Here is a 13,856-nt window from a genome sequence, read left to right as displayed (position 1 = left end):
AGAACCCACCCAAAAGGTACACATTTTTCTAACGTGATCAATGGCAAAGAATTGGTGGTCCTGGAGGTAAGGACTCCCTTTCAGAGGTCCTGGGAGATCATAGAAATTGATCCTCAGCAGCCCTGGGGATGAGAGAAAGTCTTTGTGCCATTTCCTTTCCACAGTAGGTCCCTTGGATCTGCTAATGCCAACAGTGTTTTAGCCTTTGTGTTTCACCCTTTGGTCAACTTCAACTTCCAACATACATCAATCAAAATTGGACATTTAAGATGAAAAATTATTTGTAATAATAACACTTTAAGTATGATTTAATCATGATGACCTATTCATAAATTATAGCACACCCAATTAATGATGCATTTTAGAGTCATTTAAAAAAGTTAAATAAAACAATAAAACACAAGTTAAATCAGAATGTTTTCAACATTAAGATTTCCAAGTGCAACATAATGAACAAAATAAACTGATGAACAAAATAGAAACAGAGGCATGGATACATGGAACAGACTAAACTAGCCAGAAAGAGTAGATGAAAGATGGTGAAGGGATTAGCCATAGAACATAGATGCATAACCCATAGACACAGACAACAGGTGGTGATGGAGAGAGGAAGGGGCGCCCAAGGGCTGGGTTCTAGTGGGCAACTGGAACCTTCCCCAAGAGTGTGCATCACATAAACTCTGAGGGACCCCCGTAAACCAGTCTCCAGCCCCACCTTTTTCTGATTTTCCAGTGATCAAAAGGCAGCCCGACCTTTGCCCACGTCTTACTGATAAGGATTCTAGTGAACACAAGCAGCCCCACCTTGGTCCACTTCTTCCTGATAACCTTTGTAGTGAACTCATGCAACCCCACCTAGGTCCATGTCTTCCTGATAACGTTTCTAGCGAAACCATGCAGCCGCACCTAGGTCCACTTCTTCCTGAGAACGTTTCTAGTGAACCCAAGCACCTCCACCTAGGTCCGTGTCTTCCTGATAATGTTTCTAGTGAATCCATGAAGCCCCACCTAGGTCGATGTTTTCCTGATTACGTTTCTAGTGACCCCAAGCAGCCCCACCTATGTCCACGTCTTCCTGAGAACGTTCCAGTGACACTAAGCACCCCCGCCTTGGCTCTCCTGTTGCTTCATCTATCCAAAGCCCTTCCCTTATTTCACTATCCACAACTTTAGTTAACAGTCTCACAATCACCTTGTGCTGTGAAATCTTTCCTGCATGCAGTCAACAACCCATACATTACCAGTGGGCCATAGGTTTATCCGCTCCAGGCCTAGTCCCTGTCCAGTGACAAAAGTGTCCACTCAGGACTGGAAAGCCTGTGGAAGCAAGTTCTCTCCTTGAGGTTGGATTGTTTTCAGATCCAGCACAACCACAGGAACTGGCTGCCAGTACTTGTTCAATTTGCTATTTTCCAGCATGTTCCTTGCATCAGACTCCCCGTTGGGCCGTGATGTGGTAGAAGCCAAGTTTCTGAGCCCTTTGACCTGCCCACACCTGCAACCACCCACCTGTGATCACACAAATTCTTCCTCTGAGGCCTAATTTCTCTCCTGGAAAATGTAGTACAGGTACATAAATTCAGGATCATATGAAGATTTTAATCAGATTTGGTCAAAATGACCCCAAAAAAAGCACATGGGAACATGAGAATTTTATACTTTTCATTTATGTAGTAAGAAGGTTTCATTAACAATGTTGAAAAATCAGTCTCCAAATACTAAATACCTTAAGACTTAAATCTGGAAATCAGAAGGAAAACTTTTCATTACTTGCCCAAGTCCCCTTCCACCCTAAGGTGTGGCAGGTGAGGTAGTGGACTGAGGCTTAGGAGTCTAGAGGGGCAAGAGAGGCACCGTTTTTGGAATAAAACAATTCACCACATGGGCCAGGACGGAGAGAAGAACCTATCAAAGTGCAGCTGTGGTTTGTAACTGGGTCTGGATTTGGGTTGCATGTGAAGAGGAATTTGAAGCACTTTGTATCAAGAATTACTAACTGATGCACATTTCATATCCCATCAATAAGGCCTTAACAAAGACTCCTGCCTGCTTACATTCAGTGTGCTGAAAGCAGCCTGGAGCAGGAACTTCAGACAACCAAGTGTGGGTGCTGAATTGTAAGAGGTGATTGGGTACTTACTAAATTACTTAAGTTCATTGGCATCATCAGAGATTTCCCACAACTACCACTAAAGCCTCCCTTTTTCCTTCTCAAAAGGACATTCAGAACACACACACACACACACACACACACACACACACACACATCATTTATGCCCTGAGCTATTGATCAAGGCCTCATCGGCCAGGTGTCAGTCCAAAAGCAGTTCCTCGGGGCACTCCCTCACTCACTCCTGAGGTTATGCAAAGTCTCTTCTTACCAACTCCCTTTGGGTCCCTTTACATGCACTTTAAAAAGAGTTCAGTACTTATCTCTTTCATGTGTGTCCCCTGCCCTAGACTAAACTGTTTGCCTGGTTGGCAGCTATGTGCTCTGCGACCAGCACAGGGCCCTGTCAGAGCAGATGCTCTCTGTCTATTGACATCAGCAGCCGTATCCATGAAGGAAGTGGAGGTGAACCGGAAGCAACTTGAGAATGAAGGGTCTGGAAGACCAAATACCTAGGAGTAAACCTGATACAAGTGTGCAAGGTCATCAAACTGGCAACGTCCAAACATTGCTGAAATGTAACTCAGAACTGGCGACTGTTCAGGGGAGGAGCCAGACATGACCCACTCTCCCAGGTGCCCTCCTGGTTGAGATACCTGCCGCTCCCGGGACTCTCTGCTCCCTCTTCTGACTACAGCAATGGAGGGAGCAGTGTGTGTGTGTGTGTGTGTGTGTGTGTGTGTGTCCTCCAAAAAAAGGAGGAAGTCAACAAAGCAGACAGACAGACAGATGTGCACTTCCCAAATGCTCTGTTCTCTGTCCTGGAAATTGGCCTGCAGCCGAGGCTCACATGAGGCGGTCCACACACTGCTCTGCTCTGAGGGGATGTGAGCCCAAAGAGGCGGGCCTGGGTTTAAATCCCAGTGGGCACTGCCTGGAGCAAACCCAGGTGGATCTTGGGAGAGGAGGGGCGGGGTTTCACACCTCCCTACCCCAGGCTATTCCTGCTTTGTCAGGCTGACTCCGCCCATTAGACAATTGCTCTCTTGACTGGACAAGTCTATTGTAAAATGTCATACACTGTAAGGCGAGAAAGTAGGTATTTGGTTTTAGAAATTTACAGAGGCCCTGGCCGGTTTGTCTCAGTGGTTGAGAGTCCAACCATGAACTAAGAGGTCACCAGGAAAATTCAGTCACATGCCCAGGGTGCAGGCTCAATCCCCAGTAGTGGTTGTCCACCAGGCAGCTGATCAATGATTCTCTCACCTTTGATGTTTCTAGCTTTCTCTCCCTCTCACTGCCTCTGTAAAAAAAAAAAAAAAAAGAATGGATACATTCAAAGATTAAAAATTAAACTTAATTTACACTAATTACCTATGACTAAGAAGAAGAAAAATAAACAGATCCTTACACCAAATATTTGTGTTTCCCATCATGGATGCACAAAAGGAAAATCAAATAACAGCTGGAGAAAACCCTCTACACAGAATAAATTACTCTGCTCACCGAGTTTCCATTCAGTAGGTGACTTTACATTTCTATGGTTAGACGCATTTGCCAAATATTTTGCGAGAAAATTTGAAAACATCTTTAAAACATTTTCACTGAAAAACATTCTAGTGTGTGAAAGTACCCACATGAAGCAAATAATTGGAAGCCAAACGCAATGTTTCCCCCACTGAAACGTGGTGGGCCATCATTGAAGTCTCTACTTGCAAGTATTTTCGGCGTCTCCTCTTAGAAGTGTCCATATAATCTAATTTAAAAGGCAAAACCCAAACCCCAGTCTGATGAGTCCTGAATGCTACTCAAACCCACCTGACCCAAGGCCCTGTGCCATGCCCGCCCGCTGCACCAGCCAATCCGTGAGCGCCCCGACCCACCACAGCCCTCCCACCTACATTCATGTCGCCTCTTTGAGGTCGTTTCCACTGTCCACTTTCACCCCAGCGGACGTGGAAGCCCGTCCCGAGGTCCTGGACGCTCGGAACTACAGCGCACGGGGAGGGGCCCGGGGTCACAGAAGCCCAGCTTCCTAAGGAGGGGCCGGGTTGAGGGAGGACATTGGTGTCCACCGCTTACCCCAAGGGCTGGGAGGAAAACACTCCCCAGAGCCTGGAGGGTCTGGAACCGCTCAGCTTGGATAGAGGGTTGTTCTTTGTGCAGGAAAATAAAGCCCAGGGCCCTGGACAGAGGCCTGGGGGTCCCAGAATCTTCTGCAGGTGGAGGAGTCACTGGAGATTGGGGCTTTTTTGGAGAGGAAGCCTGAGGGTCACCTGCTACCAGGTTCTGTGACCCGCGCATGCGCACAACAGGGGAGGATGCCCTCCCCACCCACTGCCAGATCAGAACAAGGCCATTCAGGTGGGAAAGTGCCCACTTCCACACCCTCATTCATTCACCCTGTGGTTGCGGGCAAGTCCCCGCCCACTGAGGGCCAACCACCTGCAGCAGCACTTTGTCCTGAAAGGATGTGGAGTCCATCCACCAGGGGCCCATTTTGCCTCCGTTCCCTCAGACACAGTACTGAGCTGTGAGCAGGACTTCCTCTGGGAGGAGCATCCCGGAGACACAGGGAGCCTCTCCCCACCTGGGGCCTTCCTACACCTGCACCTGTAATTCATTCACCCAAGCGTCTCACCTCTGGCTTCCTGCAAAACTACCTGCACGTGCGCACACAGGGCCAGGGCATCCAGGCAGAGATGGGAGCCCCGCCCTGTAGAGAATCCCTAGTTCTGCTGGGTTGACTCTGAAGCCAACCGGGAACAAAGAGCCACAGAACTCTGAGTGGAGGCCAGGGTGAAGGAAAGCTCCATCGTGTTGTGCTTTGATGGAGGCCAACAGGAGAGTCTGTCTGAACAGCTCTCAGGATGAGGGCCGCTTGCTGAGGGGGCCCTGCACCCATGTTCCCGGAATTCTCATGGCACTCAGTCCTGTGTGACCACAGTTCCTCACCGGCTCTGTCAGAGGTGGAAGCTGAAGGCCAGGACTTTCTCCAATTTACAGTCACCACCCTCCCTGGGTTCCCAGACCCAGACCCCAGCCAGGCCATGGGCCACCAAGCCGGGAACGTCCCTGTCGGCTCCATCTGCCTGTACTGAGGAGGAGGAGCTCCTGATCTGGCTGTACCGGCTGGGGCCCCACGTGCTCACACAAAAAGGCTGAAGTGAGCATGGTTTAATGCTGTGTGACTCAGCAAAGGTTTCTAAACACTAACATGATAATAAACACCAGAAGCACAGGATTGATTCTAATTCCAGGGTGAATATGGACTAGAAGGTAAAGGGCATAATGATATATACAGTTTGGGGAGGATCAGGGTCAGTTATGGAAAGAAGGATAAGGTAAGGGGTCCAAAGGAAGGAACGGGGTGGGACTCAGGCAGTGTAAACTTGGAGAGTGGAGGGACTGACAGAGGGGCACAGAGTGGATAAGTGATAAATGGGGGATTGGAAGGTGGAAGGCGGACACAGAAGGGCCAGCAGCCAGTCAGGGAAAACCAAATGAGGAGAGGTAGGTGGTTGGACCTGGTGAGACGCTGGGAGGCTGAGAGGCTGTGTGAAGGCAGCCCAGGCTGATGTCGATAGTCACCTTGTTTCCCCCCGAAGGTCATATAAAAGTGAGGGGACTCTCCAGCACTGACACAGGTGCACTGGAGAGACCCGTGGTCACCGTCGTCTCCAGGGCTGCCCACAAGATCGCAGATAGGTTGGAGGGTCTTGCTGGCATGGTGGGTGGGGCCGGGCAGCAGGGTCTCAGACAGGCAGAAAGGTTCCGCTGCAGAGTTGAGGAGTGACGATGCCCAGGGCAGTGCTCTTTGCGTCCAGTAGGGGTCAGCACCGGTTCACCACAGGATAGCTAGTCATATTTACCTTAAACAAATTCAAACCGAGTAATTTTTTAAGTATTTATATATTTGTTTAAAAATAGCAACAATAAATCCATTCTATGTTAATATAGAGCAGTGGCATCATCACATATCACCTGGCCTCTGGAACACTTCCCTTCACACTGGGGGAAAGAGTGAGGAACATAACTTCTCACTATTGTTATGACAGTAGTTTGGATCTTGTGGACATCATGAAAGGATGTCAGTGGCCCCCAGGGATCAGGGACTAGACTTTGAGAACCACTGGCTTATACTTTCTGTCCTTAATCCTCTTCAATCCATCATCCTCCTTTTAAAAAAAAGTTTTACAATCTTTCCTTTATTGCTGTGAAATGAAATTCATACACAGCATAATTTACCCAGCTGGAATATAATCTCTAATCTCAAAGTCATAGCACTTTAGGCTTACCTCAAAAAAAACAGAAAACCTTATAGTAAGTTATCTAACCCTACAACTTTAACAATTAGAAAGAGAACAAAAGAAAAAAACCAGAGTAAGTAGAAGGAAGGAAATAATAAAGATTAGAGTGGAAATAAATGACATAGAGACCAAAACAAAAACAAAAACAAAAAGATCAATAAAGCCAAGAGCTGGTTCTTGGAAAAGATAGACAAAATTGATGAACCTCTTGCCAGACTCACCAAGGAACAAAGAGAGAGGACCCAAATAAACAAAATAAAAAATGAAAGAGGTGAAGTAACAACTGTCACCAGGGATCACACACACACAAAATACTATCAACAACTCTATTCCAATAAACTTAACAATCTTGACCAAATAAACATATTCATAGAAAAAATACGATCTCTCAAAACACAATCAGGAAGAATCAGAAAACCTGAATAGACCAATAACTACTGATGAAATTGAAGCAATAATAATAATAATAATAAAAAAACTCCCAGCAAACAAAAGCCCTCATGCAGATGGCTTCACAGGGGAGTTTTACCAAACATTAAAAGAAGAACTAACACCTATCCTCTTCAAACTATTCCAAAAAATTCAAGAGGAAGGAATACTTCCAAGCTCTTTATATGAGGCCAGCATTACCCTAATCCTAAAGTCAGATAAAGACACTGCAAAGAAAGAGACCCTAGAGGCCAATATACCTGATGAACACATATGCTAAAATCCTAAACAAAATTCTAACAAATTAGACCCAGCAATACATTAGAAAGATCATACATTATGACCAAGTGGGATTTATTCTGGGGATGCAAGGTTGATAAAATATCCACAAATCAAAATATGTGATACCTCATATAAACAAACTAAAAGATAAAAACCACAAGACCATATCAATTGATGCAGAAAAAGCATTTGACAATATCCAACACCCTTTTTTGATAAAAACTCTCAGCAAAGTGGGAATAAAGGAATCATACCTCAACATAACAAAAGCCCTATATGACAAACCTAAAGCGAACATTATGCTCGACTGGCAAAAACTGGAACTATTTGCCTTAAGAACAGGAACAAGAGAGGGATGTCCACTGTCACCACTCCGTTCAACATATTACTAGAAGTGTTAGCCAGAGCGATCAGACAAGAAGAAGAAATAAAAGGCATCCAAAGTGAAAAGGATTAAGTAAAACTGTCATTATTCATAGATGATATGATATTGTACATAGAAAACCCTAAAGACTCCATCAAAACACGACTAGATTTAATAAATGAATTGGGCAATGTAGCAGGATAGAATTTAACACCCAGTAATCTATGGCATTTTTATATACCAATAATGAACTCTCAGGAGAAAAAACTAAACAAACAATACCATTTACCATTGCAACAAAAAATTAAGATACTTAGGAATAAACTTAACCAAGGAAGTAAAAGACCTGTACTCCAAAAACTACAGGACGTTGTAAAAAGAGATAGAGGAAGATTATACCCAAGTGGAAGAATATACCATGTTCATGGATTGGTAGAATCAACATCACTAAAATGGTTATACTACCCAAAGCAATCTATAGATTCAATGCAATCCCTCTTAAAATACCAACAGCATATTTCACTGACCTAGAACAAATATTCCAAAAATTTATATGGCATCAAAAAGACCCCGAATAGCTGCAGCAATCTTGAGAAAGAAGAACAAAGTTGGAGGGATCACAATAGCAGGTATCAAGTTATACCACAAACCCACTGTACTCAAAACATCCTGGTACTGGCACAGGAACAGGCATATAGACCATTGGAACAAACAGAGAACCCAGAAATCGACCCACGCCATGATGCTCAATTAATTTTTGACAAAGGAGGCAGGACCATACAATGGAGTCAAGAGAGTTTCTTCAATAAATGGTGTTGGGAAAATTGGACAGATACATGCAAAAAAAAATGAAATTAGACCACCAACTTATACCATAAACAAAGTAAACTCAAAATAGGTAAAAGACTTAAATGTAAGTTGTAAAACATAGAAATCCTAGAAGAAACCGTAGGCAGCAAAATCCCAGACATCTCTTGTAGCAAAATGTTTAAAGATACATCTCCTAGGGCAAAAGAAACTAAGGAAAATATAAACAAATGGGACCAAAATAAAAAGCTTTGGCACAGCAAAAGAAACCATCAACAAAATAACAAGAGAGCCCACTGCATGGGAGAACATATTTCCCAATAATACATCCAATAAGAGTTTAATTTCCAAAATTTATAGGGAACTCATAAAACTTAACAAAAGGAAGATAAACAATCTAATAAAAAATGGGCAATGGAGCTTAATAGACAGCTCTCCAAAGTGGAAATACAGAAGGCCAAAAGGCATATGAAAACATGTTTAAAGTCACTACTCATCTAGACATGCAAACCAAAATAACAATGAGGTACCACCTCACACCTGTCAGAATGTCTGTCATCAACAATTCAAATAATGACAAGTGTTGGCGAGGATGCGGAGAAAAAGGAACCCTGATACACAGCTGGTGGGAATGCAGACTGGTGCAGCCTCTGTGGAAAACAGTATTGAGCTTCCTCAAAAAATTAAAAATGGACCCAGTGATCCCACTTCTAGGAATAGGTCCCAAGAAATCAGAAACACTCATCAGAAAGAATATATGCACCCCTTTGTTCACAGCAGTACACTTCACAATAGCTATGATCTGGAAACAACCCAAGTGCCCATCAGTAGATGCATGGACAAAAAAGCTGTGTACATTTACATAATGGAATATGATGCAGCAGTAAAAAAGGATTTCTTACCCTTTGAGGCAGCATGGATGGACCTGGAGAGTATTATGCTGAATGAAACAAGCCAGTCAGAGAAAGACCAATATCTCACGATCTCACTTATATGTGGAATCTAAACAACTTTAATAAATTGATGAACAAAATAGGTCCAGAGACACTGAAGCATGCAACAAACTGACAGATCTCAGAGGGAAGGGGGGGGGGGGGCAGACGGGAAGAGATTAACCAAAGAACTTTTATGCATAAAAGCACATCTGATGGACATAGACAATAGTGTGGTGAAGGCTTGGGGTGGGGCAGGGGCTGGGAGGAGGGGGGATTAGGAGGTAGGCAGAATTAGGGGACCTTTGTAATACTGTCAACAATAAAATAAAATAAAGAAAAAAGAAAAATAAGTAAATGAAAATGCAATAAAATAGAAATGCTTAAAGGATGATATGAAAATGGTTATATATTGACTTTCTAATATTTTTCTACACCTGAAAGGTTTGTTTTGAAAACCTTTCTGGGATCATAACAGTGACTGTGAGCTCCACAAGACAGGTGACAATCTGCCTTGTTCACCTCAATATCCCCAGTCACTGAGCTGGAGGTGAACACGTATTCACCTAAATTTAAGATTCCTGCACTTTTTTTTTTTTTTTAGATAGAGGAAGATTATACCCAAGTGGAAGAATATACCATGTTCATGGATTTTTTTCAGTCCTAGTCTGTATCATTATACCCATAATCCCAGCAAAAAGTTTACTTCATTACAGCCAAAGGTAAAATATTGAAAACTGAAGGACATCAGAGAAAAGTCAGGATAGAGCGAAGGGGCATTACTCTTCGGCCACCTCCCTGTCTTTACCCCTCCTCATCCTCTCTCCTTTTCACCTTCTTTTATGTTTCATCACATTCTTCTCCATGCCTCCCTCCCTTCCTTTTCCTCCTCCTTATCCTCCCTCTTGACTCCAAGTCTCTGGCGACATCTCTGCTTATCCCCCTGCTGTAAGACCCCAAGTTGCAGCCCAGAAGGCTTGTAACTTCCAGGGGATCTGGCATCCCGGCTCACTTGTAATGCCACCTCTATGCTTTGGTCTTTTTCTGGGACTTTTGTTCTTCTATATTAATTTATTTGTTTATGTACTCCAATGCAAAATGTCTTATTATAATTATGTTAGACACATTAACATATGGTTTATTAACATCTTGTGAGACTGAATCGGTGTGAAAATTTCTATAAAAATCCCACGGGGATTTTGCTTAAAAACTGATGATTTCTTGGCTTATTAGGGGAGAACTGGAATTCTAAAAAAAAATGATTCTCCTCTATTAATATGGTGTATGTATCCATAGATTCAGGTCTCCTATTAAATTATATGTGTTTTATAGTTTCCTTGATAATTGTATTTGCAGACATAGGTAGAAAAACTGTAAGTAAAAATAATGAATGATAATTTCAGGATGTCGTTTTCTTGGGAAGGTGAGGACACAGGAGGTAATGGGGAGAGATATGTATTTTTTGTTGTTGTTAATCCTCACCTGAGGATATCCTTCCACAGATTTTTAGAAAGAGTGAAAGGGAGGGGGAGAGACTCACAGAGAGAAACATTGATGTGAGAGAGAACATTGGTTGGTTGGCTTCTGCACACCCCAACCAGGGCTGGGGATCGATCCTGCAACCGAGGTATGTACCTTAAATCAGAATCAAACCCAAGACCCTTCAGCGCTCAGGCCGATGCCTAGCCACTGAGCCAAACCAGCTAGGGCAGAGGGACACCTGTTTTTGATATTTGGGTTCTTGCTTCTTTGGGGTTATTATGAATAATGTTGCTATGAGCATTAAGCAATGTCCCTGTTTCGATATGTAGGTTAGGACTGAGGCACCCTCAGTCACTCAGTTGCTCCTGCTCTCCCTCCTCACATCTACTCGAAGTCGCTTCTCTGTGGGAGGCCCCACAAAATTCACATCCATGATTCCCAATCCAGGTTTTCTCTCCATGTGAAGCTATCACAGCAGGGACCCTGGGAAGGGGACAATCTTCAGGGGTGGTAGACACCTGGTTTTCAGGAATTGTTCTATTTATTAAACAGTTTCTGATGCCAGCAGGTGACCTTGTTGCTTTCCTGCCCACAAATATCCTCAAAGTTCAAATCCCTTATCTGAGCTCTCAAAGCCTTGTGATAGGGATCCTGCCTCTTTGGAATTTGACAGCTATTTACTTAACTTACCTTGTGGACCCGAAATGTAAAATGTTGCTGTAGTGCCATAAACATGCTGTGGCTTTCTCTTCTTTTTTCTTAAAACATGTTGCAATTTCTGCTTAACTGTTACACTGACCCTTTATTAATAAAAAGTATTAGTATTTTAATATTCAGAATAATTGCTAACTGTTATTGAATTACCCCTATACTAATGTTGTGTCTAATTTTATTTGTATTGTCGGCACTATTACAGATGTCCCCTTTCCACCCAGCTTTGCCACCTCCCCTGCTCCCCCTGCCCTCTGGCCATCACCACACTGTTACACAGAAGTAAGTATCCGCTCAGGTCCTTTGTCCTTCTGTCTGTAGGTTATGCATATATGTTCTTTGGCTAATCCCTTACCTTCTTTCATCCAGTCTCCCCTGCCCACCACCCCTCTGACAACAGTCAGACTGTTCCATGTATCCCTGCCTCTGGTTCTATTTTGATCATCAGTTTATTTTGTTCATTAGATTCCACCTATAAGTGAGATCATATGATCTTTTTCTGACTGGCTTATTCTCCTTACACAATAATCTTCAAGTCCATCTATGCAAAAGGTAAGAGTTCCTTCTTTTTATGGGCACGTAGTATTCCATTTTGTAAATGTACTACAGCTTTTTTATTCACTCATCTACTGATGGGGACTTGGAATATTTCCAGATCTTGGCTATTGTAAATAATGTTGCTGTGAACAGAGGGGTGCATATACTTTTTGGAATTGGTGTTTTGGAGTTCATCTTAATATATGGTTTATGTGACCATTGTGTAGGTCTGTTTCACAATTGCAGTCTAATAAAAATGAAAATAATATTTTTGCAGTCTGAGCAACTATTACCAGCATCTTGGCTTTTTTTGGGGGGGGGGGATTGAGTAAAATATTTGAATAAGTGTTGCATGAACTGTATATGAAATAAACAGAAAATTGAGTACTTCTCCAGGCTTAACCTCTGCTGCAGAAGAATACCTGTTAGAAAAATCTGAAGCAATTCAGAAAATCTAAAGTAAATGTATGCTTCATCTATCAATAGGATTTTGATCTGCAACTCATTTATTTAAAAAAATAAATATAATGCCGAAACCGGTTTGGCTCAGTGGATAGAGCGTCGGCCTGCGGACTGAAGGGTCCCAGGTTCGATTCCGGTCAAGGGCATGTACCTGGGTTGCGGGCACGTCCCCAGTGGGGGATGTGCAGGAGGCAGCTGATCGATGTTTCTCTCTCATCGATGTTTCTGACTCTCTGTCTCTCTCCCTTCCTCTCTGTGGAAAATCAATAAAATATATTTAAAAAATGAATAAATAAATAAATAAATAAATAAATAAATAAATAAATAAATAAATAAATAAATATAAGATTGCCGAGTCAAAAGGGAATTCCATTTTATTAAGGAAACTCCATACCGTTTTCCACAGTGGGTGCACCAGTCTGCAATTCCCACCAACATTGCACAAGGGTTCCCTTTGCTTCACATCCTCACCAGCACTTGTGTGTTGATTTATTGGTGGTTGCCATTCTGGCAGGTGTGAGGTGATATCTCATTGTAGTTTTAATTTGCATTTCTCTGATGATTAGTACTGTTGAGCATTTTTTCATATATCTATTGATCATGTAGATGTTCTCTTTGGGGAAGTGTCTATTCAGGTTCTTTGCCCATTCTTTCAAAATAGTTTTTATATATTTCAGAGAGAGAAAGAGAAAGGAAAAGAGAAATAAACATCAATAATGAGAGAGAATGATTGATCAGCTGCCCCCTACGTGCCCCCTATTGAGGATTGAACCCCCAACACAGGCATATGTTCTGACCAGGAACCCCTAACTCAGGCATGTGCTCTGACCAGGAATCGAACCGTGACCTCCTGGTTCATGGGTCACAGCTCAACCACTGAACAACACCAGCTGGGCCTTTGCCCATTTTTAAAATTGGGTCGTTCATCTTTATATTTTTTGGAAGTTAACCCTTTATCAGATGTATCACTGGCAAATGTGTTCGCTTATAGTGTGGGTTCACTTTTCCTTTTGTTGATGATGTTCAGAAGCCTTTTAGTTTGATGTAGTCCCATTTGTTTACTTTTTTTCCTGTTTCCCTCGTACTAGGAGATATATTGGCAAAAATATTGCTATGAGAGATGTCTGAGGTTCTACTGCCTATTGTTTTGTTCTAGGACTTTTATGGTTTCATTACTTGCATGTCGGTCTTTTATTCATTTTGAGTTTACTCTGTGTATGGTGTACGTTGGTGGACTAGTTTTATTCTTTTGCATGTGCCTGCCCAATTTTCCCAACACCATTTATTGGAAAGACCATCTTTACTCCTACTCTTGTCTCCTTTGTCAAATATTAATTGACCATAAGGTGTGGGTTAATTTCTGAGGTCTCTATTCTGTTCTGCTGCCTTTTGACCCAGCAATCCCACTTCTGGAAATATAGTCTAAGAAA

This window comes from Myotis nattereri (genome assembly GCF_964212035.1).
Source record: "Myotis nattereri genome assembly, chromosome: 15".
Taxonomy (NCBI): Eukaryota; Metazoa; Chordata; class Mammalia; order Chiroptera; family Vespertilionidae; genus Myotis; species Myotis nattereri.
The sequence above is the reverse complement of the archived record's forward strand: the minus strand, read 5'-3'. Positions refer to the sequence as shown.